General features: G+C 45.2%; 1 long non-coding RNA gene across 1 annotated transcript; it reads right to left on the minus strand.

Moving 5' to 3' along the window:
- Positions 1-1,458: 1,458 nt before the first annotated feature.
- Positions 1,459-9,205, minus strand: LOC129624319 (uncharacterized). The gene is made up of 5 exons (XR_008700883.1): positions 9,103-9,205; positions 8,855-9,018; positions 5,734-8,114; positions 2,068-2,165; positions 1,459-1,797 (listed from the first exon to the last, which is right to left on the minus strand). It is a non-coding gene; the product is annotated as an uncharacterized LOC129624319 (long non-coding RNA).
- Positions 9,206-24,981: the final 15,776 nt, after the last annotated feature.

Raw genomic sequence — 24,981 nt, forward strand, 5'->3', positions numbered from 1 at the left:
ACATGATGTTCTTGATGCTCCTGAGCACAGTCCATTTCCTTGTGTAGTTGTGTGGCTCTAACAGGTTCCAAATAGGAAAAGGAGTGCGTCAAGGCTGTATATTGTCACCCTGCTTATTTAACTTATATGCAGAGTACATCATGAGAAACGCTGGGCTGGAAGAAGCACAAGCTGGAATCAAGATTGCCAGGAGAAATATCAATAACCTCAGATATGCAGATGACACCACCCTTATGGCAGAAAGTAAAGAGGAACTAAAAAGCCTCTTGATGAAAGTGAAAGAGGAGAGTGAAAAAGTTGGCTTAAAGCTCAACCTTCAGAAAACGAAGATCATGGCATCTGGTCCCATCACTTCATGGCAAATAGATGGGGAGACAGTGTCAGACTTTATTTTTGGGGGCTCCAAAATCACTGCAGATGGTGACTGCAGCCATGAAATTAAAAGATGCTTACTCCTTGGAAGGAAAGTTATGACCAACCTAGACAGCATATTCAAAATCAGAGACATTACTTTGCCAACAAAGGTCCATCTAGTCAAGGCTATGGTTTTTCCAGTGCTCATGTATGGATGTGAGAGTTGGACTCTGAAGAAGGCTGAGCGCCGAAGAATTGATGCTTTTGAACTGTGGTGTTGGAGAAGACTCTTGAGAGTCCCTTGGACTGCAAGGAGATCCAACCAGTCCATTCTAAAGGAGATCAGTCCTGGGTGTTCTTTGGAAGGACTGATGCTGAGGCTGAAACTCCAATACTTTGGCCACCTCATATGAAGAGTTGACTGATTGGAAAAGACTCTGATGCTGGGAGGGTTTGGGGGCAGGAGGAGAGGGGACGACAGAGGATGAGATGGCTGGATGGCATCACCAACTCGATGGGCATGAGTTTGAGTAAACTCCAGGAGTTGGTGATGGACAGGGAAGCCTGGCATGCTGCGATTCATGGGGTTGCAAAGAGTAGGACACAACTGAGCGACTGAACTGAACTGAACTGAACAGGCCTTTGAAGAAAAGGTGGGGTGGGGCTTGGAGCAGGGGCCTTTGATGTGGTTCCTGCTCTGTAAGGCTTGAAAACAAACTCACAGGAGCCGCATCTATTAAAAACTCAGAATATCACTTCATATATGTCCAGTGAAAAATACAGAGTAGATGGGAAACTTTTCCTCACTGCCCAGAACATTCTCTCCCCCAAAGCAAAGCTATGCAGGAAGTTAAGTGATTATCTGCTGCTGCTGCTGCTGCTAAGTTGCTTCAGTCATGTCTGACTCTGATTATCTGGGCGCTTGGTAAATCCATCTCCTGAGCCTCAATTTCTCTGTCTAGAAAATGGGGGTAATGATTCCTACCTCCCATGGGTGGTTACAAGGATTAAATGTATAGACATTTTATACACCTCAAGTCCAAGGGTCAATTGTGGAAATAACATTTTAAAACGGACTATATATAATCTTATAATTAATAACAATGTGAACAGATCTTTTAATTTTTAAATTAATTTGTTTTTGGCTGCACTGCATCTTTGTTGCTGCTCATGGGCATTCTCTGGTTGTGGAGAGCTGGCTTCTCATTGCAGTGACTTCTCTTGTTGCAGACCACTGGCTCTAGCGTGCACACAGGCTTCCGTAGTTGCAGCTGGCCGGCTGTAGAGCACAGGCTCAGTAGTTGAGGTACTTGGGCTTAGTTGCTTCAAGGTGTGTGGGATCATCCCCAACCAGGGATCAAACTGATGTCCCCTGAATTGGCAGGTGAATCCTTAACCGCTGGACTGCCAGGGAAGTCCTAACTGAATTCTTGATAATTGGATCTGTTTAGTTCAGAAGTTAGAAAAATCCGATCCTTACTGCAATGGACCACATGTTCATGCCCCCTTCAAATTCATATGTTGAAACCCTAACCTCAGTGTGATGGTGTTAAAAATAAAATAAAAACTTAAACATATACACACACACAAAACACACACACACAAAATCAATGTGGTGTTGTTAGGATTCGGGAATTGATCAGGTCATGAGGGTGGAGCCCTTCTGAATGGGATGAGCACCCCTATAAAAGGGACCCTACAGAGCTCTCTTACCCTCTTTCTGCCATGTGGGAACACAAGAGGAGCTGGCGGTCTGTAACCCAGAAGATGGCTTCACCAAAAGCGTGATCTCAGAGTTCCAGCCTCCAGAACTAAAAGAAATAAACATTTATTGCTTATAAGCCACCCAGTCCATGGTATTCTGTTGTTTATTTGCTGAACCGTGTCCGACTCTTTTAGAATGCCGTGGACTGTAGCCTGCCAGGCTCCTCTGTTGGGAATTCCCAGGCAAGAATACAGGAGCAAGTTGTTATTCCTTTCCCAGGGGATCTTCCTGACCCAGGGACCAAACCTTAGTGGTCTTGGTCACCTGCATTGCAGGCAAATTCTTTGCTGACTGAGCCACCAGGGAAGCCCCTGGTTTTCTTCTAGAGCTTCCCAGGTGGTGCTAGTGTTATTGCAGGAAATGTAAGAGATGCAGGTTCCATCCCCGGGTTGGGAAGATCTCCTGGAGAAGGGCATGGCAACCCACTCCAGTATTCTTGCCTGGAGAAACCTGCGGACAGAGGAGCCTGGCGGGCTACAGTTCACAGCGTCACACAGGAGTCGGACACGACTGAAGCGACGAACACGTGCGCAGGCAAATGAAGACAGTTACCAAGATGACTTCTAAAGTATCTAAAGCACACACTTAAGATACAGGGTGGTAAATGCAGTCACTCAAAGCTGTACTATAGAATTCCCCTCGAGGCAACATTTTGCTTGGTGCAATGTTTGTATTCCTGGTGTCAAGGCCTTTAAAACTGCTCTCACTTTGCTTTCTACTAATTCCCTGGAAATCTTTAAAAGCATAGCTTCGTGAGATGAATTTCCCTGTAGCTTTTGCATTTTACTGCCTTTGTCAGCTCTAACTCTGTCCTTTTTCAAGGTCACCTCCCAATGAATAGCGTCTCATGATCCCGTTTACAGTCCAAAGTGGTTATTCGGCCTCAGGACTTTTTCAGTTTGGAAGAATTACGCTCAGCAGATGTTCTTCAGTCATCCAGAATGTCAGCCCAGGGAACCTTAATTCCAGTCAATTGCCCTCCCTGAATCTTGCTGTTTTTTCTCGAGCGTTCTGAGTTTGTCATGAAATGAGAAAGTTTACTAGAGGAACGTGTTTAAAGTCAGAGGAAAAACAGGTGCAGAGTAAGGATGAGCCTGGAGGGAGTTGAGGGGGAGAAAATTCTTTGGTAAAATTCTAGATTCTCTGTAAAACAGCAAGCATCATGGAGCAGCAATTAGTACAGGACACAGTGCTCACTGATGGTAAAGTAAAACATGGAGATGCAATGGCAGGGGCTTCCCTGGTGGCTGAGCGGTTAAGAATCTGCCTGCCAATGCAGGGGACTTGGGTTCGATCCCAGGCTGGAAAAGATTCCACATGCCTTGGAGCAACTAAACCCTTGCACCACAACCACTGAGCCCCTCCTCTGGAGCCCACATGCTGCAACTGATGGAGCCTGCATGCCCCAGAGGCAGTGCTCCGAAGCAAGAGGGGCCACTGCAATGGGAAGCCTGCAACTGGAGAGCAGCCCCCGACTCCCTGCAACTAGAGAAAAGCCCTCCCAGCAACAAAGACCCAATACAGCCAAAAATCAATACATTATTTTAAAAAGATGTGACATCAACTGTAGATTTGAGAGAGAAGCTTTCAGCTTACGAAAAGTTAAATAATACAAGAGAAATACCAAGCTAGGCTGAAGGTTGTTGCTATTTATTAGTGAAGTAATAGTATCCACAGTCATTCTTTTTTTACTTTTAGTATTTGTTTGGTTGCGTTGGGTCTTAGCTGGGCACATGGGATCTTTGATTTTCATTACAGCATGCAGGATATTTAGTTGCTGCATGCGAACACTTAGTTATGGCATGTGGAATCTAGCTCTCCAATCAGGGATTGAACCCAAACCCCCTTGAATTGAGAGCATGGAGTCTTAGCCACTGGACCACAGGGAAGTCCCCGACAGAGTCATTCTTTCACAATGTACTTGGTCCCAGCCGCTTGTATGTAACGGTGAACAAGCCACTAGGTGAGGCATCCTGGAGGACCGGCCATCCATTCCAACTCAAGGGAGAAGAGAGGGAAATGATGGTGTGAACAGAGCCACTGAAATCCAGTATCGAGTCATGGGACCGTGAGTCCGTCACTTGAGTTGTTTCTCCCAAAGCAATCAGCTGGGCCTGGATCCCTTCCATAGCTCACTTGAGCTTGTTAGAAGGCTTACTTTTTGATAGAGCAGCTCTGAACTCTCCCCCAGTTAGGTCAGTCACTTTTGCTTTCTGGTCAGATGAGGCCCTGTTGTGCTGGAACTTGGCACCACGTGCAGAATAAAGGTCAGGACAAGCCTGGGGCATGGTTCTGAAAAGCTGGAGGAGCCTGGGAGCTGACGCACTTGTGCTTGACCTGGGGCAGACCTGGGGCCTGTGCCATCACCGTGTGACCCAGGCTCACCTCTTTGCTGAACGATGATTAAAGGTACAACATCACCCATCTGATTGGGGACCCAACCGGCCCACAGCTCCACCACGCTTCCCATCTTTTGTGGAACCATGATGTCTAGTGGCTCAGACAGTAAAGAATCTGCCTGCAATGTGGGAGACCTGGGTTTGATCCCTGGATTGGGATGATCCCTTGGAGGAAGGCATGGCAACTCCACTCCAGTATTCTTGCCTGGAGAATTCCCATGGACAGAGGAGCCTTGAGGGCTGCAGTCCATGGGGTCACAAAGAGTTGGACACGACTGAGCGACTAAGCACTGTGTCTTCAACTCCTGGGCTGTTCCAGGTGATCTCAACTTCCATATGTCTCCGTCACTATTACTTGCCTTTTTCTTCCTCTCGGAGTCATCTTTTTATTCTTCTTTGGTTCTTCACTTCTTTCTCAGAAGTTAAGACTTTCCTGATGTCCCAATGGGTAAGACTCTGAGCTCCCAATGCAGGGGGCCTGGGTTTGAACCTGCATGCCGCGACTAAGACCCAGTGCAGCCAAATAAGTAAATAGTGATAATTTTAAAAATAGGTAGGGCAAAAAAGAAGATAAGGCAGTGTCCTCCACCCCAGAGTTCCTCTCATTTGTCCTTTGGTAGGTGATGTGCTGGCCACTTGCTCCCAGGGCACTGGCCCCTCGCCGGCTCTCCAGCCCGTGTCAGCTGCCCCTGAGGTGAGTCCTTAACCACGGCTCATCTCCGTGTCCCTGGGAGCCCTCAGTCAGAACTAAGGACTTCGCTGCTGCTTGTGTAACTTCGGTTAGTCTACGTTCGTTTCTAGCCCTCACTTATTTCCTGAGTGCTGGTTCCATATGGGCTTCCCAGGTGGCGCTAACAGTAAAGAACCCGCCTGCCAATTCAGGGGACAGAAGAGATGCAGGTTCGATCCCTGGGTGGGGAAGATCCCCTGGAGGAGGAAATGGCAACCCACTCCAGTATTCTTGCCTGGAGAATCCCATGGACGGAGGAGCGTGGTGGTCAGACACAAGGGAACCGACTTTGCATGCAGGTGGCATACATGCAGATCCACACAGCAAATTGACTCAGACACTTCAGGTGAAGTCTGTCAGGCAGCTCAGCATATCTCAAATGGAAGCATCTCCTTTGCCTCTAACCTCCCTCTTCCCCAGTCTCTGCTCTGAGTGGCACCACCAATTGGACACGAGCCAGGAACCCAAGAGTCTGTCTCACTTACCTCCCCTCCACCTCCATGGTGGGGCAGTCAAGTTCCAGGCCCTCTGCCTCCTTCACCTCCCCTATCCCACCATTGCTGTCTTAATTTAGCTTTTCAGCTGGGAAACCTGCATTGACCCTTCAGGACTCGGGCAGTTCAAGTGTCATCTCCCCCAGGAAGCTTTCCAAAAGCCAGTTCAGACTATTATGTAATTGTTAGGTTCTTTTTTTTTTCTTTCATCAGACCATAAATCTCTAAAGGCAAAGGCATTTTTCTTCCCCCTTGTACCCAGCATGGCATTTAGGGATGGCTCAGTACATGAATACGTGAGTATATAAATGACCAAGATGAGGAAATAATACTTATTTTCCATAGCTGCCCACAGGATTCATGGTCAAATAAGGACGTTTCCATTTTTACCTACCACTCTCCACAGGTTTTATAGTTATTTTCTTTTTCCCTAGGCATATTTTCTCTTGTTCTGTTTCATTCTCTGCTCTACTAAATACAAAGGGAAATAAGACTCAAGACTCAGGATATAAAGCAACTATATACTCCAATAAAAATTTAATTAAAAAAAGACTCAAAATAACACGCTAGTGACTGGAAATTCAATTCTAGTTTCCTGGACCAGAGAATTAAGTGAATATAAATCTTCAATGGAAGTTAAATTTGCAAACCACAATTAGACCAAATTAGCAATCAGAAGCCTCATTGTTCTCTACAGGAGAGTCTCTTTACATCCTCTCGGGGCTAGCTGTTTAAACACCACCTGTAGACGATATACCCTAATCCCTTCTTGTGGGATAGTTGGCTGTTATGGCTCATTTTAAGGTAAACTGTTGTTAGTGGGTGAGAGCAGACAATAAAATGTGAGCTTGGGAGACATTGATTATAGACAAGCCCTGATGGGATTCTTGTGATATCCTCACAGAAAATGGAGGCCGGAAAACAACTGTCAGCCTACTCTCGCGAATTTCCAGGTTGGCGTCACCAATTATAATTTACCTGTGTGTGTGTATTAGTCAGTCATGTCCAACACTTATTAATTACTCACATCACACCGTGTATCACATAGTCACAACTGGGAAAACCACCTAGCCATCACCAACATTTTTTCAAATGGAAAAAGAACAGTGGACATCACACACACACACACACACACACACACACACACACACACACACACACCATCCTTAGTTTTTATTTTTCCATGAATTCTGATTAAAGGAAATATATTTGGGAAAAGGGCCATCCTGTTTGTTTATGTAGGACTTTTTTTTTTAAATTTGGAAAAGAGATGCTGAGTCAAAGTGTGCAGGTCATTCTCTTGGACAGATCAATGTGCTTCAGCCAAGGTCTAGTTATCCTCTTTAGGTAAGTAGGTGAAAGGGTCACAGTGGTAATATGGGTGCTTGTAGCTTTGGCTGTAGAATTTTCTCCAGGCTGCTGCAAAATCTAAATTAAGGCCAGGGGTTCCTGATTACTTCCCTGGTGGCTCAGACGGTAAAGCATCTGCTTGCAATGTAGGAGACCCAGGTTCAATCCCTGGGTCGGGAAGATCCCCTGGAGAAGGACATGGCAACCCACGCCAGTATTCTTGCTTGGAAAATCCCACGGAGGAGCCTGGTAGGCTACAGTCCATGGGGTCGAAAACAGTCGGACATGAATGAGCGACTTCACTTTCACTTTCCTGATCATATATTTAGAGGCTGCTGTCAATTTAAAACCCTTCTGTGGTGCTAGTAGACAAGTCTGGCCTTTATCCAATCTGAAAGGAAGGCAGGTTCATGTGACTCAAACCATCAAGTGAGAACCGGCCTTGACCTGCGGGGAAGGACGGTAATGATGACAGAAACCCAACAGGACTCGTCAGTTTCAACAGAAGCCTGGGTGGGAGGCGTGGCTGCTGCTTGTTCTGCCTTCTGCAGAGGAATTTGTTAGTTAACCAGCATTGGTTGAGGGTCTGCTCCATTTAGAGCTCATGCTATGCGGACTGCGGAAACATGTGCTCTTCAGCTTATAAATACATTGAGCGTTTCAAAAAGGCAGTGTGTCTTAAAGCCTTTGTATCATTCTAGGAACCATCCACTAATTATTTTATGTAGGGTGCATTGGTTCTGTGATGGTTCTCTGTCACATTAGCAATGATAAAGTGTGCTTAACTGTGTTGACAATTCAGTTCTTTGCGTTCTGACTGCGTGAAACCACATCCAACAGCCGACACGAGCAGTGTCTGTGTAAGAGGCACAATCAGACATAAATTGTTCCGTTTCAGATGGTTCTGTTGAGCCTGGGCACTGACCTGTGCAGCGGCTGGGTCTCTGTTGCGCATCTTCTTAGCAAAATCCAAAGTGATGTTTAAAACTGGAGACTATAGAATTTGTTAGAACTGGATGTATCTGTGGAATAAATAATGTGCAATTTTGAAAAGTTTACTTAAGGAAAATATAAATCTATAAGACATATTTTGTTACTCATTCTATATATATATACTAGTAGGTACATTAGTGTTATCAGGTAGGAAATCTGCAAGTAACAGTATCTGCTCATAGGGGAGTTTCCCGGTGGTCCAGGGGTTAGGACTAGGGGCTTTCACTTCAGGGGCCCAGGTGTGATCCCTGGTCAGGGAATTAAGATCCCATAAGCTGCATGGGCTTCCCTGGTGGCTCAGATGGTGAAGAATCTGCCTGTGATGTGGGAGACCCAGGTTCCATCCCTGGGCCAGGAACATTCCCTGGAGAAGGGAATGGCTACCCACTCCAGTATTCTAGCTGGAGAATTCCACAGAGAGAGTAGCCTGGTGGGCTGTAGCCCATGGGGTCACAAAGAGTTGGACAGGACTGAATGACTAACACTTTCACTTTTTCACTTCAAGCTACATGGAGCAGCCCTAAATAAATAAATCTTAATTTAAAAAAACACAGCTGTGTGCTTAACAATGATATTTTTCTCGTAGAACAAGAAGTCTGGAGGTAAGAAGCTGCAGGCACTGGCATAGCTTCCCAACAATGCTAATAAGGACTCTGACTTTCTGTCTTCCTGTCCTGCTCCTCTTGGCCACATGGTCTTTTGTTTCCGAACTTGTCCCTTTGTGATCGTAAGATGACTGCCATAGCTCCGGGTACCGCGTCTGTCTTACCGGCGGGAACGTGGAGGAGGGCAGTCCTGTGGCCACTCTTCTTGGGCCTGGCCCTTTTGTAAAGAAGTAAAAGCTTCCTCAGACACTCTCCCTTCCCCGCAAGAGTGCCAGCTTTGTCTTGGCAGTTGGAACTTGGAACTTGGCCATGCTTGGCTGCAGAGGGCCTGGGAGAGGAAGTATTGACATTTTTTAGCTTCTGTAGCGGAGGGCTGGCAGTGCAGAGGAGGGGTAGGAAGAAGTGATCTTACCAGCAGTATCAGAGCTTTTTTATCAGAGCAGCTACCAGCTTTCCTTAGGGAAGCAGGGAGTGGCCAGGATCCTTTCAGTTGCTTCCTTTTGTGGCACTTAAATTGAATTCTACCCAGTTTGGGGCTTCCCAGGTGGCTCAGTGGAAGGTCTGGATCCCTAGTTCTAGGCTGCTTACTAAGCTGTGTCAAACTGGCCTTTTTGTGGGTGCAGGTGGGGATTGGAGCTGTTTTACTATTTATAAAGAATTATCTACCTTTCTACCTTCATTTGCTCGAAGCTAAAGCCCTACAAGTTTTCTACTTTGACTACCCACGAGTGGCTTTTAGGATCTTCGTTCCCCAACCAGCGATCGAACCTGGGCCCTTGGCAGTGGAAGTGTGGAGTCCTAACCACTGGACTGCCAGGGAATTCCCTTGATTTGACTTTTAGAAGCAGTATGTTTCAAATTTAGAATAAATTAATAAAACAGCAACAAATCCCACCCCCCTCCTATATTTTCACTGCTTTGATGGTATATATTCTAATCTTTTTTCCATTGAAGAAATTTTGGGTGAAATTCACCATATGTCCATAAGGTGATGGACAGGGAGGCGTGGTGTGCTGCAGTTCATGGGGTCGCAGAGTCAGACACGACTGAGCGACTGAACTGAACCATTTAAAAAGTGTATTTAGTGGCATTTAGTGCATTGGAGAAGGAAATGGCAACCCACTCCAGTGTTCTTGCCTGGAGAATCCCAGGGACGGGGAGCCTGGTAGGCTGCCGTCTATGGGGGTCGCACAGAGTCGGACATGACTGAAGCGACTTAGCAGCAGCAGCAGTGTATTTAAAGTGCTGTGTAACCATCACCTCTATTGAGACCCAGATGTGTTTCTGAACAAGTGAGCCCAAATGCTGGGGAAGATGTGGTTCTCTGTGCTGAAAAGACTGCCGATGCTGCCTGCAAGACACCCGCCACCCCTCCTACCCCCTGACCTGGGGGCTCTGGGCTCACAGACTTAACTTCACTATAGGCTTCACGTGAGAAAAAACAGTTGCTGGACTCCTGTCCCAGTTCTCAGAACCCTCTTGGCCTTGCCTTTTCACATGTCAAAGGTTGCAGTGAGAAGCTCTTTGTTTGCTGAGGATTGCTGTTTATGGCGGCTTAGATAACAGTTCAGTTCACACGAAAACAAACAAACGATGACCGACCCGAGTTGGGTACAAGGCCACGAATGGACTCGGGAGGGTGACCTGAAAGTAGAATCTCTCCTTTGACTCACCTGCTGGGAGAGGAATTTTCCAGGTTCAGTCCTTAAGATGAGTTATCAGAGGGCCAGGTCACAATTTATTTGTAGAGCCCCGTACCCTTCCTTGGCACCGTCACAGAATCAGCTCGTTGGATCCTTGCAGCAGTCGGATGGAGGAGGCTGGGCAGGTGTTGGCCTCTTACAGCATTGCCCTCTTCTGAGCACTTAGCTCCTCTAACTGTAGAGATAGAAAAGGAGGGCCACAGAGGCCCCTCTAATTACAGAATAACTCGGCAAGAGTAAGATTTGATTTGAATTTTTTTTTGGCTGCACCATGCAGCTTGTGGGATCTTAGTTCCCTGATCAGGGATCGAACCTGCAGTGGAAATGCAGAGTCCTAACCACTGGACCACCGGGAATTCCCTGATTTGACTTTTATAACCAGTGTTTTTCAAACTGTTGAGTTTTCCATGTAGCGGATTATGAAAAAAAATGAAAGAAAATAGAATAATAAATGTCGGAGTGCATTGTAGTCATAGTAAGTATTTTTTCCTGAAATGTTTGCCTCGCTGGTGTGTGTGTGTGTGTGTGTGTGTGTGTGTGTACTGGGTGATGATGCAAAATGTGTTTCCTGATGTGGGTTACAGTTTAACCAGAATGAAAGCCCTGGGCAGGAATGGCTGTGGTCCCTTCAGCACCACTCAGATTTGAACACTGCCAGCCTCAGGCCTTGCTCGCTGCCCTGACCCTCCAGGTCAGGATAGTGATGTCACGTGTGTGTGTTCAGAGTCCTGTGCTCTTTATCAAAAGCAAAAAGTGAGTGTCTGCCTCAAAGGCAAGTTCCAAGAACTGAAAACATGACTCTCACTGGTTGTACAACGTTTCAACTTTCCAGTGGTAAGAACAATGTCAGTCCCGGCTTTGCTGTCTCCATTTATTTTTTGAGTGTTCTTGAACATTTTAGGGCATTTCTACAGCTGCAGGCCAGCCTCCTGGCCCCAAGAAGCACACCGCAGGGAGCTCTGGCTAAAATTACCCCACGGAGGTCACCTGTTAACTTCCTTTATCCTGTGCCTCTCAGCATCAGGCAGCCTGGATCACTTACAATTCCTCAATTTCTTTTTCATGGAAAAAGCCATTTATTCCATCTGTTGGAGATTGCATTTGGTCCCTTTATCTTGCTTCTGGTACACTTAAGTCTGATAGTTTTCTTAGGCAGTGTCTACATGAAGGCACCCAGAAAGTTAGAGAGTAAAATATTTAGCCGAATAATTGGCTTAAACAATGCAGATAATTCCAATTAAAGCCCACTGATTTTTTTTTTTTTTTTGCATGTTGCGTTAGCTAGTTTCCATAATGTCCCATAGATATAACTTACCATAAAAGCAAATAAAAAGCCATTTTGGTTTCTGTTCCCATGTGTTTTTGAAACTGTATCATTCAAAAATTAATTGGAAGTACTGAGTATAAATCTTGCAGACAAAACCACTAAGAAATATGAGAAGCTTTAACTTTAGGGTCTTAGCTAGTTAGCTATACTGGTTTTATGGTGTGGTTTTTTTTTTTTTTTTTGGTAAATTTTCTGGCCACACTGCGAGGCTTACAGGATCTTAGTTGCCCCACCAGGGACTGAACCTGTGCCCCCTGCAGTGGAAGCATGGAGTCTTAACCACTGGACCGCCAGGGAAGTCTGGGCCCTTTGTGTATAACCTGAGTCATTTGTAATGATGGTCATAATAACAAGGGCAACAGTGATGTTGATTATATGTAGGGCACTGTGCTCACGATTTCATTTATTTCCTTTACTTCTTACAAAAACCCTCTGAAGAGAGTTTGTGCTTTTACTTCTAAGAGAACTGAGACTTATAAAAAGGATAAATGACTTTTCAAGTTCTCCCGAGTTGGATGCCAAATCCCCAAGCTGGATCTTTGTGGAGGGAGAGGAATTAGCCAGGAATGTGAACCCTTTCAGCTGTTTTCATAGAGATGTTCATCTGTTTTCTGTTCCCCCTGCTCCCTGTTCTGCCTGTCAACTCACCAGGTGCAGAAACTGGAGGGGAAAAACCTCAACACATTCCTGAGTGTTTATGGGGAGACTGGGAGAATGAAGGTCATTTCCCAAGGAGCAGACCCCAGAGACCCAGGCATGGACCTGCCTGAGATCCAGACCTGTGAGGGAAGAACAGAGGGCTTACTGGGGAGAGAGATTAGATGCAAATCCAGTTGACAGGGCTGGAAGATAGGGTGGTCAGGGAGTCAGCGAGCGTGGATGAGTGTCATATTGCTGCTATGACAAGTTACCACAAGCTTGGTACTATAAAACAATAAACAATTATTATCTTTTGTTCTAGAGGGCAGAAGTCTGGAATGGAACTCAGAAGGCAAAAATCAATTGATTGTCAGGGCTGTATGCTTTCTGATGACTCCAGGGGAAAAATCTGTTTTCTCGACTTTTCCAGCTTCTAGAGGCTGCCCACATTCCTTGGTTTAGGACTCCTTTTCATCTTCAGAGCCAACAATGGCAGGTTGAGTTCTTCTCATCAGATCACTCCAGCCTACATCCACAGTCGTATTATGTCTCTGACTTCTCTGCTTCCCTCCTTCACTTAGAAGGATACATGTGATTATGCTGCACCCATTCATTATCTTGGGTAATCCAAGATAACCTCCCCACCAAAAAGTCAGCTGATTAACAACCTTAATTCTATCTGTAATCTTAATGCTCCTTTGCCATGTACCTAACATAGTCACAGTTTCCAGGGATTAGGACATGGAGTTCTCTAGGGCTATTATGACTATCATGGTAGCCTCTTACATAAAAGCAACATTTGACCTGAAACTAAAAAAAAATGAGTTAATGTCAGGTGGTGAAAAGAGGGAGCAGGGCAGGTAGTAGTCCAAGCAGAGGTGACAGTCTGCGCAGATGAAAAAGAGCTTGGCGCCTGGGAAGAACCAGCATCATGCTGGCCTCCAAGGCCAGGGTAAAGACTTGGGGGGCTTGTGCTAAGGACGGTGGAGAGCTTTTAAAGGCTTTTGGGCAGCAGGAAGGCTTGATCCAGATCACTGTGCTCTATGGAGATAGATGAAGGAGGCAAGGGAGGACATGAGAGGCTAGTGATTATCAAATACCTTCCTTCCTGGAAGATCATTCTGCTACGTAGGTAGAATAGGGAAAAGGAGTCCAAAATGGCGGTGGCTAAAAGACAAGGAAGGTCAAAGGAAGGTCCGAGGACCAGAGAGGACCAGGCAGAACAGACAGCACTCCTGGCTAAGCCCAGTTTGCATAGGGCAGGCCCAGGTAGAGGAAAAAACATATAAAAAGAGGAGCCAAAGCGCTTTCTCACAGACTCTCTCTTTCCCGCGTGTGTGTGCGCTCTCTCTCTCTCTCTCTCCCCCTCCCAGCGTACTCCTCCACTCTCTTCTCTTTGAGTCTTTGGGTTGACATGCCCTCACACTTCGAAGATGGATTCTCCTGCTATCTTCTAAATAAAATAGAGCTGTAACACTGATTTGCTTAAGAGCTATAACACGGTTTGTCCAAGACCCGAGAGCTGTGACGCGCCGAGGGCTTTAATGTCTGTTGCTCCAAATCTTTGTTGTGACAAGACGAAGAACCGAGGAACATACACTCGTGTGACAATTCCACCTAATTTGGACAGAGATTCACCAGAGATTCACCAAAATCCATTTTGTTTTCCTGTGCTAAGTTGCTTTAGTCATGTCGGACTCTTTGTGACCCTATGAACTGTAGCCCACCAGGCTCCTCTGTCCGTGGGATTCTCCCGGCAAGAATACTGGAGCAGGTTGCCATTTCCTTTTCCAGTTTGTTTTCCTAGATGTACAGTTAAAGCACACTTCTCAGCATCCTGGTATTATTGGTGAGGCTTTGAGACTAATTCTTGCCCATAGACTGTGACCAGAGACAGTAAGAGCAGGTGGGCCCCCTCTCTCTTCCTTTTCTACAGAGATCTTGGATGCCATCTATGAAGAGGGTTGCTTTGGGAGAAGGGAGGATCCTGGGTTCCTGAATGACACTATGTAGCACAGCCCCGTTATTATTCTGACTGTTGTATGTGAGAGGAAGCAATACTCTTCACTCTGTTACAGCACTGAGATACGGAATTATCTTTTGCAATAGTTAGCTAAGTCCAGCTAATAGACAACCCCTGCATGTTCAGTCACTCAGTCATGTCCAACTTTTTGGAACCCCATGGACTATAACCCACCTGCACCTCTGTCCATGGATTTTTCCAGCCAAGAATAATACTGGAGTGGGTTTCCATTTCCTCCTCCAGTGGATCTTCCTCACCCAGGGATCGAACCTGCATCACCTGGCATTGGTAGGTGGATTCTTTACCACTGAGTAAATGGTAGACTGCAAGTCCAGTAGACAACCAGACAGACAGACCAATAAATTAAGCAAAATAATTTTGAGTTTTAACAAGAGCTCTGAAGGAAATTAACGTGTGAAGTGATGGCGAATAATTAGGTGTTGCTCCCTCAGAAAGGATGGTCATGAGAAGCGTTTCTAATGAGGTGGCATTTGATCAGAAGCTTAGAAGATGAGAAACAGCGGCTCTGAACAGAGGGAGTGGAGATCTTTGTGGACAAAGAAATTAATAAATGTGATGACCCTGAATGAGGAGACACCGGCTGTGTTGCTAGGAGGAAAAAGGTGGCTACTGTGGCTGGAAGTCAAAGCACGGTCAGAAGCTCCCTGGGAAAGGATCCATGAAAAGGCTCCAGCCTTGGTGCCCCTCCCACAAGGGTCAGAGTGCTAGAAGCAGCAGCAGCAGCAGCTATTGCCACTGGCTGGAGCATAAGTAAGTTTGGTCAGAGGGAAAGCAGGGAGACTAGTTAAAGCAGAAGTCTCGATAAGACATTTTGGTGACTTTGACTAGGTTGCTGGCAGTGCCGATGGGGAGAAGTGACTAGATTTGAGATACGTTTTCTCACTTTTTTTAAGTTTTTTTTCTTGTGATGGAACTTTCTAAAAAATTAATTTCTCTTTGACTGCGCTGAGCCTTTGTTGCTGTGCTTGGGCTTTCTCTAGTTGCAGCGAGGGGGGGCTCCTCTCTACCTGTCGTGCGTGGGTTCTCTTTGCAGTGGCTTCTCTTGCAGAGCATGGGCTCTAGGGTGCTCAGGCGTCAGTAGTTACGGTTCGCGGGCTCAGTAGTCTCAGCTCTCGGGTTCTAGAGTGTAGGTTCAGTAGTTGTAGTGCATGGGCTTAGCTGCCCTGCGGCATGCGGAATCTTTCCAGACCAGGGATGGAACCCACATCCCCTGCACTGGCAGCACAGATTCCTAACCACTGGACCACCAGGAAAGTCCGAGATGCATTTTAAAGACAGAGGTGACAGGAATTACAAAGCGGATGCTGCAAGTGAGAGCAAAGGAAAAATCGAGGATGACGTCTGGGTTTTCGGATAGATCTTGAATAGACAATGGTGACGTTTAATAAGAGAAAGACTAAAGAAGGGACAGGCTTCAGGGACAAAATTAAGAGAGCTCTTTGATTTTGTGATGGTTGATCATCTGCGTCAACTTGACTAGTCCTTGGGGTGCCAGATATTTGATTATTTATTGTGCTAGGTGTGTCTATGAGAGTGTTTCTGGATGCAGCTAACATTTGAAGCAGTCGACTGAGTGAAGGGAATTGCCCTCCTCAATGTAGGTGGGTTTCACCTAATCAGCTGAAGATTTGAAAAGAACAAAAAGCCTGAGTGAGAGAGAACTCTTTCTGCTTAACTGCTGTGTTTCCTTTTCCTGTCTTTGAGCTCGGACTGAAACATCGGCCCTTCTTGGATCTGCTGCTGCTGCTAAGTCACTTCAGTCGTGTTCGACTCTGTGCGACCCCAGAGACGGCAGCCCACTAGGCTCCTCAAGTCAAGAACACTGGAGTGGGTTGCCATTTCCTTCTCCAGTGCAGGAAAGTAAAAAGTGAAAGTGAAGTCACTCAGTTGTGTCTGACTCTTCACGACCCCATGGACTGCAGCCCACCAGGGTCCTCCGTCCATGGGATTTTCCAGGCAAGAGTACTGGAGTGGGGTGCCATTGCCTTCTCCCTTCTTGGATCTAGAGCTTGTTAACTGCAGATCTTGGGACTTAGTCTTCATTAACTGTGTGAGCCAATTCCTTATAACAGATTTCTTTAGCTATCAATATATCTGTTTCTGAATCTCTACCTCCTGGTGGTCTTTTCTTTGGCGAACACTAATATAGATTTGATAGGTTTGAGGTGGCTATTTCCATCCGAGAGAAGGTATCCCATTGGTAGTTGGATATATGAGTCTGGAGTAGCAAATAAAGCAGGGCTAGAAATACAAACTTGGGATCATTGGTGGAATTTGGAGCCTCTGCTCAAGATGAGATCATTAGAGAGAGGGTTTGGTACGAGAAGAAAAGAGGCTCAGGATAGAGCCCAGATGCATTCTCATTCTTAGAGAGCTGGTAGAGAGAAGGAGCCAGTGAAGGAGATGGGGAATGGTTGGCCAATGAGGATGGATGAACCTTAGGAGTAGATTTCTTTCATTCAAAAGATTTTTTAATTTTTAAAATCAAAGTTGTACATTGTCATGGTTTTCAAAGCCAAGTTGTTCTACAAGAATTGCCATGAAAAATAATAGTGAGCAGCCCCATTACTGACCCCTCTTTCCCAGAAGCAACTACTTTCAACTGTTTCTTCTGGCATTTACTGCCTTCATTTCTCACAAGCTGGTTTATCTGCCATTTCTTAATTTTTCTGCTTGGATATGTATAGACTTCCTTCTTCTAAAGATTTACTCTCTACGCCCACCTACAGTCACCCTCACTCCCACTCACACACAGGTACTCACGTAGACACACAGGGTTCTTCACTATCCTCTAATTACAATTATATTGCTTGTTTTAGTTAAACCAATATATAGTGTTTTAATTATTCTGACTTTGTAAATGTTATTCATAGCTGAGCCATGTAGTATACTATGATTCAGTTCAGTTCAGTTCGCTCAGTTGTGTCCGACTCTTGCGACCCCATGGACTGCAGCACGCCTGGCCTCCATGTACATCATCAACTCCTGGAGCTTGCTCAAACTCATGTCCATTGAGTCGGTGATGCCATCCAACCATCTCATCCTCTGTCGTCCCTTTCTCCTCCTGCCTTCAATCTTTCCCAGCATCAGGGTCTTTTCCAAAGAGTCAGTTCTTCGCATCAGGTGGCCAAAGTGCTGGAATTTCAGCTTCAGCATCAGTCCTTCCAATGAATATTCAGGAATCATTTCCTATGATTATGTTTCCTTTTTTAAATATGACCTCTGGTTTTCCCTGGGATTAGTAATTGTCTACATTTAAGGCCTTCCCTGGCAGTCTTGTGGTTAGGACCCTGCGCTTCCACTGCCGGGGACAAGGGTTCAATCCCTGGAACTAAGATCCCACATACTGCTTGGCACACCTCCCCCCACCCCACTTCCAGAAAAAGAGAAAAGAAATAATTGTCTTCATTTAAAAGGTTTGGGGGGACTTCTGCCTATTTCTAATTCATCCCTAGACTCTCAGTTAGAAGTTAAAGCCTCCTATCAGTTTCACAAATGTCCGGTGACTAGCAGCCTCAGTTTTCCTCTGCAGCGTATTTCCAGGGTCTCCATGTATTCCTGCCCTAATCTAGGCTGGTTGCTGTTGTCCTGAGATTGATTTTCATGGTCATCTTAGGAAGCCCTTTCCCCACCTTCCTGTGTTAGAGCCCCTATTTCTTGGCCCACGTATTTTCCTTTATTAAACGTTTATTCCTTAGTTTTGAGGAAATATATCCTCTCTTAACTTTTCTGAAGACACATACATGAGAGGCCAGTTCTTTGAGACCTTTTGTGTCTGTAGCTTTAAAAGTTTTTTTGTTAGATATGATGTTACAGTTTGGCAATAATTTTCCCTCAAATTTAAGGCCTTGCTCCTGTTGTTTTCTAGTTTCCTGTACTGTTGTTGAGAAGTTATGATTATTCTCTTTAAATGTCACTTGCTTCTCTCTTTGTCTGTCTGTTTCTCTCTCTCTCCACCTAATCAGTCCCTAAAAGTTGAAATAGAGCACAAACAAATTGGGTTTGTTGGGGGACAGTGAGGAGGGATGAAGGTAGAGAAACTAAATTCCCAAAGAAAGACTTAGACTTGAAGTCCCTGCTACAAATCAGACACAGCTGCTCTATAAAAAGGGAACACGTAGCTGGAGTGTAGCTCACAGCTCTTCAAGATAATATTATCAAGGTCCTGATTCTTTTCATTATGCCATTATTCAGTTGACCTGAGCTAGTAAACCTGCTATTAGTTGGGCACCTTATATGATTACATAACCCCAAGAAGGTTTAGAATTAAATATAGCGATGGTGAACTAAATCAAACCCATAGTACTAATATTTTTAGTACCAACCTTAAAGTGTAAGACAATCTGCATGTGTCTGTTATTTATGCACCATGTCCATAATAAAAATAGCAGCTATACTCTAGGCAATCTGACAGATTACCTCTTGATTTCAATTTGACATGTGTAATTAATTTTATATTTATGATTTTAAAGTGACAGTGCAAGAGAATTTGTTCAAGTGTGTAAGCTGCATTGATTGTATTAAGAGAACTGTGGTATAGGCCTGTCCTCTGAGGTGGCAGGGGTCTTTGTGAGGGTCTCATGATAGTTCCTTCTGCTGCCATCAGCTGTTATGGGCTGTGCTCCTGTCCCTTTACCAAATGAACCCTGACAGGCTAAGGGCACAATAGCCAAAGCACAGTGGAGAATTGTGGAGAATGAAATATTTAAACGCAAATGTGCTAAAGGCTGGGGTAGAGATCAATCAGCACACTTCTTCTGTGAAGAATCAGGTTATAAATATTTTACTCTTTGCAGTCCAGGAGGCAAAACTGAGGCTGCTGCTGCTAAGTCGCTTCAGTTGTGTCCGACTCTGTGTGACCCCATAGATGGCAGCCCACCAGGCCCCGTCGTCGCTGGGATTCTCCAGGCAAGAACACTGGAGTGGGTTGCCATTTCCTCTTCCAATGCAGTGAAAAGTGAAAGTGAAGTCGCTCAGTCATGTCCAGCTCTTCGCGGCCCCATGGACTGCAGCCCACCAGGCTCCTCCGTCCATGGGATTTTCCAGGCAAGAGTACTGGAGTGGGTTGCCATTGCCTTCTCCAAAACTGAGGCTATAGCTATGAAAAAGGTAACCACTAAAAAGTGTAACAACTATTATTAGCTTGGCTGCTACTGCTAAGTCGCTTCAGTCGTGTCCGACTCTGTGCGACCCCAGAGACGGCAGCCCACCAGGCTCCCCTGTCCCTGGGATTTTCCAGACAAGAACACTGGAGTAGGTTGCCATTTCCTTCTCCAACGCATGAAAGTGAAAAGTGAAAGTGAAGTCACTCGGTCGTGTCCGACTCTTAACGACCCCATGGACTGCAGCCTACCAGGCTCCTCCGTCCATGGGATTTTCCAGGCAAGAGTCTTGGAGTGGGGTGCCATTGCCTTCTCCGATTATTAGCTCTAGGACTGTATAAAAACAGGCAACTTTCTGGATTTGGCCTACAAACCATACTTTGGAAATTTCTGGGCATAAAAATTAAAAGGATAATAAAAAGGAAATAGCAAATAGTTAAATACCTGAGATTCCTGGTATAACTCACTGGAATTCATATGAGATTCCTTGTACTGGAAGTATTTTTTCTACTGAATACTGAAACACAACTAGGGAAGTTTTGATCAAAGCCCACAACTGATACCAACTTGAGGAAGATGGGTGGACCATTTGAAAAAGGTTTTTATCTTTCAGCCAGATCCCAAATTATACAGACTCTTCAAATGTATGTATATTCACTACCTACCGTTTCATGTGCTGTGCTGAGTACTAGAAATACAGCAGTGAGCAAGACTGGGTCCCTGCTAGAAGGAGCTCTGTGCTCTGGTTGGGAGAACTGGGACACGGGCACAAGCTATTGCTGCTGAAGTGCAGTACGTGTTGTGGTAGCAGGAGGCATGTGCATGGGGGCATCTACTGTGTCTAGCGTTTAGGGATCAGGAGAGACTTCCTGGTGGAGCTGATGCCCAAAACTGAAGCCTGAAGGATGAGAGCATAGGAGCAAGAGAGGGAACTTGGCGGGTGCAGCTTAGCAATGTTCGAGGCTCCAGAGGTGTGGGGAGCAACAGCACTCTCAGGGAGCCGCAGCTCATTCATATAAACACGCGGAGCCTTACGCAAAAGACGGGCTTTCCAAAGAGGACCTGTGGGACTTCCCCGGTGATCCAGTGGTTAAGACTCTGCGCTCCCAACACAGCGGGTGCAGTTCGGCTGCTGGTTGGGGAACTAAGAGCCCACCTGCCACCCTGTATGACCACCCCCCACCAGTCAAAAAAAGAGCGCCTGTAACCAAGAAAAACATATGCCAAAAGCCACATTTCCAGGAACATAATTTCTCAAACCTCAGCACTATTGCCATTTTTGATAATTCTTTGTTGTGGGAGGCCTTTTCTGGGCATTGTACGGTGTTTCGCAGCATGGCTGGCCCCTACCCCATAGATGCCTGTAGTATCACTCAGTTGTGACAATCAAAAAGCATCTCCAGACATTGCCTGTCTCCTGGGGGACAGATCTGCTGGTTAATAACCACTGCTGTGAGATATAAGGATAAAGAATTTTACCAGCTCATTCCAGGCATACCAGTTGGGAACACTGCCCATCCAGCTGATGTTGTTAGGAGTAGGTATGACTCATTACTGCTCCACTTTGCCAGGGGGCAAGGTGACCAAATGTCTCTGATGCAACCTCTTCCTCCTCCTCCTCCCACCACCAATCACTGAAGTCCACCCTGAAAGTGGTCTCATTCAGGCCTTTCATTCTGCATGGCACCAAGCATCTAAAAAACCCAAAGAGACTCCTTCCTGACAAGATGTAGGGTCACATGACAATGTATCAGTATCGTTCCTGTAGTTTAAGGTCGTCTCACACACATTTATCAAATTCTAGCTGATTCCAAAGCATTTGTTCTTCCTTGTTACTATAGCAGTACAAGTGCGGCTGCCAAGGTGATGAAGAAAACCAAGATGTGAGTGAGGAATGGCCCTTGCTGCCCAGCTCTTCGTGGAGTCTGGCATAGCCCAAGTTACAGACTGGTGCTGGCTTGTTGAGGACCGTACTCTTCTCAACAGCGGCTAATAAAGGCCTGAATGGAAGTACAGCAAAGAGTCCAGCTACTTGAGGTGGACAGGCTTTAGAATGCAGGGTTGAGAGGCAGATGAAGAGGGGAGGACGGGGAACAGGATTCCTGTGACTGGAAGCTCTAAGGACCACAAGGGAAAGGGCTTCTCTGTTAGGTTAAGAGGCTGTCCTTAATCCTGAAGACCCTGGGAAGCCAAGGAAGAATCTTAAGCTCACAAGTGACAGAGCCAGATACATGTATTTATTTATTGTTATTTTTAAAGATTTATGTAATTTTGGCTGTGCTGAGTCTTCATTGCTGCAAGAGGACTTTCTCTAGTTGTGGCGAGTGGGGGCCACTCTTCGTTGGCGCGGTCGGGCTTCTCACTGCGGTGGCTTCTCTTATGGTGGAGCACCAGGTAGGCACGCGGGCTTCAGCAGTTGTGGCTCAGGGGCTTAGTTGCTCTGCGGCACGTGGCATCTTCCCAGACCAGGGGTCAAACTCGTGTCCCCTGTGTCGACAGGTGGATTCTCAATCACTAGACCACTAGGGAGGCCCCGCCAGATGAATTTAGAAGATGTTTCTACATCATTTACATTTTACAGAGTACATTTTTGCATGTCACTTAAGATTCTGTAAGGTAGGTGTTGTTTGTATTTGGCAGCTGAGGACTTAAAGTTGATTAATCAAGGTCAGAGAGCTAAAACAGTTGTGGCCAGGACTGAATAGAATTCAGGTCTCCATTTCCGCGTTGCCATCTCGTATTTTGACGGTAGTCAGATAAAACACACACACGAAGGGCCGTTATAGGGCAAATGTGAAAGCAAAGAATAGGTGGAAAATCTAGTTGTGTTTAGCAGTGACTGGCACTGAGTAGTTAGTAGATTTGTTCCTAGACTTACCGTTTCATTTGTTATTCTTGTTTTTTTCTAAACTGGTTATGATGATGTCACCATGTTAGTATTCCCTAGAGCAATAATTTCCAACACGGGGATCCAGATCCTTGGGGGAACCCAAGGTTATTCAGAGGGTCCTCAATTCAATGTGAATTTTCTTGATAGATGCTGAAAATACTACCATTCATTTCATAGGGATTCCAGTATTTTTTTAAAATTTAGTTTACATTACAAAAGGATCTTTATACTTGAGAGGGATCTTCATGCTAAATATAAACGATATTATGTGTTATTACTAAAGATGATGTGCATATTAGCAGAGGCTGGTGGGGCATAGGGAAATAGTAGAGTTTGGCTATCTAAAAAATCTATAGGAAAGGGTGTGTCACACAATCATGAGACTGGAAAGGACTTGGTGAGATGACAGTGGAGGTAGAAGAAGTCTCAGGAGAATGTGGTCCAGCTGACACTTCGAGTTTGAACTTCTAGCCTCAGAACTGTGAGAGAGTAAACTCCTGTGTTTTTTTTTTTAAACTATATTGTTTGTGGTAATTTATTAAGGCAGCTCCAAGAAACGAATTCAGTGGCTCACAACCAGTGGGGACCAGAGATATGCCAACAGCCCTGTGAGGGAGCTTGAAAAAGGATATTCCTACAGCCGGTTGAGTTTGGAGGCAGATCTTCCCTCAGTCCAGTCTTGAGAGGACTGCAGTCCTTCCATAGTAAATACATTCTTGTGGGAAACCTGGAGCCAGACCTACCTACCTAAGCCCTTCTTGGATTTCTGATGCACAGAAACTGTGAAGTAATATATGTTTGTCGTTTAAAGCTGCAAAACGTAACCCTACAGCAATAGATAACAAATGAATGTATATTCTTAATTTTGGGGGAAGTGGGAGAATAAACAGGAAACTAAGGACAGTGGTTAGTGATAGGCAGTGAGTGGGAACAGAGTACAGGGAACAGGAAGCGGGTGTTCCTCTTCTGAAAACATTTGGAAGATTTGATTTTGAACCAAGCGAACGCTTTATACATTCAAAAATGAAAGCTAGATAAGAAAGATGAAAAAAGCAAACTAAAATTATGCAAATAAAAATAACAAACTTAACACTATATCATGGAGAAGGCAATGGCACCCCACTCCAGTACTCTTGCCTGGAAAATCCCATGGACGGAGGAGCCTGGTAGGCTGCAGTCCATGGGGTCCCTAAGAGTCAGACACGACTGAGCGACTTCACTTTCAGTTTTCACTTTCATGCATTGGAGAGGGAAAAGGCAACCCACTCCAGTGTTCTTGCCTGGAGAATCCCAGGGACGGGGGAGCCTGGTGGGCTGCCGTCTATGGGGTTGCACAGAGTCGGACACGACTAAAGCAACTTAGCAGCAGCAGCAGCAACACTATATCACAGTGTATCACACAGATAACACAACTATATTGCAAAGCAGATGAATTCAAGTAACTTTTGATCACTATCCTCTCAGGGCACACCTTTGGAAAGAGATGTATTTACAAAGATAGAAAAAGTGCAAAGAAATCTTAAACTTAGGTTTGCTACTGGTGTTAGTATCAAAGTCACAGCTCTTTTGTCTCTATTGTAGGATAGAAGAAACCAGTAAATATATTGATGCTGACAAGAACCAGAGTTTTCCTGCATTTTTACATCTCCCCACCATGTTTACTGTTTTTGACATCATATTTTACATCTTTTTCTTAGTAATCAGGGTTTTTCACTGTGGGAGAAGAAAAATATAAAATGGAAAGAGGAAGGCTAGAATGAACCTCGAGATGCTGACTGTTTAATTGGAGGTAACAATATGAACTCATGATTTTAAAATATATCTGGGTAAAGAGTATACTGTTTAGTGTTTTATAGCTCTACGAATATATATGCACTTGGTCCACTGAAAGGGCCTAAAAGAAATAACATCTCAATAGCAATGAGCACCCTGGACACTAAGATCTGATTTTCCGAGTACCATTTCCTACTAAAAGGAACTAAAATTTCTCTGCATCAGGCAGAGAAAATGCAAGGAGAGCTAGGAGGTCCTATGTCAGAAAGCAAGATAGTGTTCAAAGATAGATTGATCGATAGGATGGGGACTTCCCTGGTTTCCAGGGACTAAGATTTGGCTGATCCCAATGCAGGGGGTCTGGGTTCTATTCCTGGTCAGGGAACTAGATCCCATAGGCTGCAACTGCAACCCAGCACAGCCAAATAAATAAATATTAAAAAATAAAAGAAAAAGATAACAGGATATACATAAGGAGGGGCTTTCACAGGTCACAAAAGGGAAATTCAAACACCACAAATAATATTGGTAGTTGGTTATAATAACTGGATTAAATTGAATTTTAAAGAATGCCAGAGTTCATGCTGTTATTCAAAAGAAGAGGAGACTTGTGAAGGGGAAGAGAAGGAGGAGAAAACAAGATACAGGTATCATCTGTTGCAGAGGGAGAGAGGATCTTTGTGGAGGACTGCCAGACCACCCTTGACCAAGTGATCAGGCTTGACATGGACACAGAAGGATACCGTGTCTCTAGATGGAAACAGACAGCATCACCTCTGACTTCTCTTACTAAAAAGTTTGACTTGCATCTAA

Source organism: Bubalus kerabau, chromosome 12 (assembly GCF_029407905.1).
Source record: "Bubalus kerabau isolate K-KA32 ecotype Philippines breed swamp buffalo chromosome 12, PCC_UOA_SB_1v2, whole genome shotgun sequence".
Taxonomy (NCBI): Eukaryota; Metazoa; Chordata; class Mammalia; order Artiodactyla; family Bovidae; genus Bubalus; species Bubalus kerabau.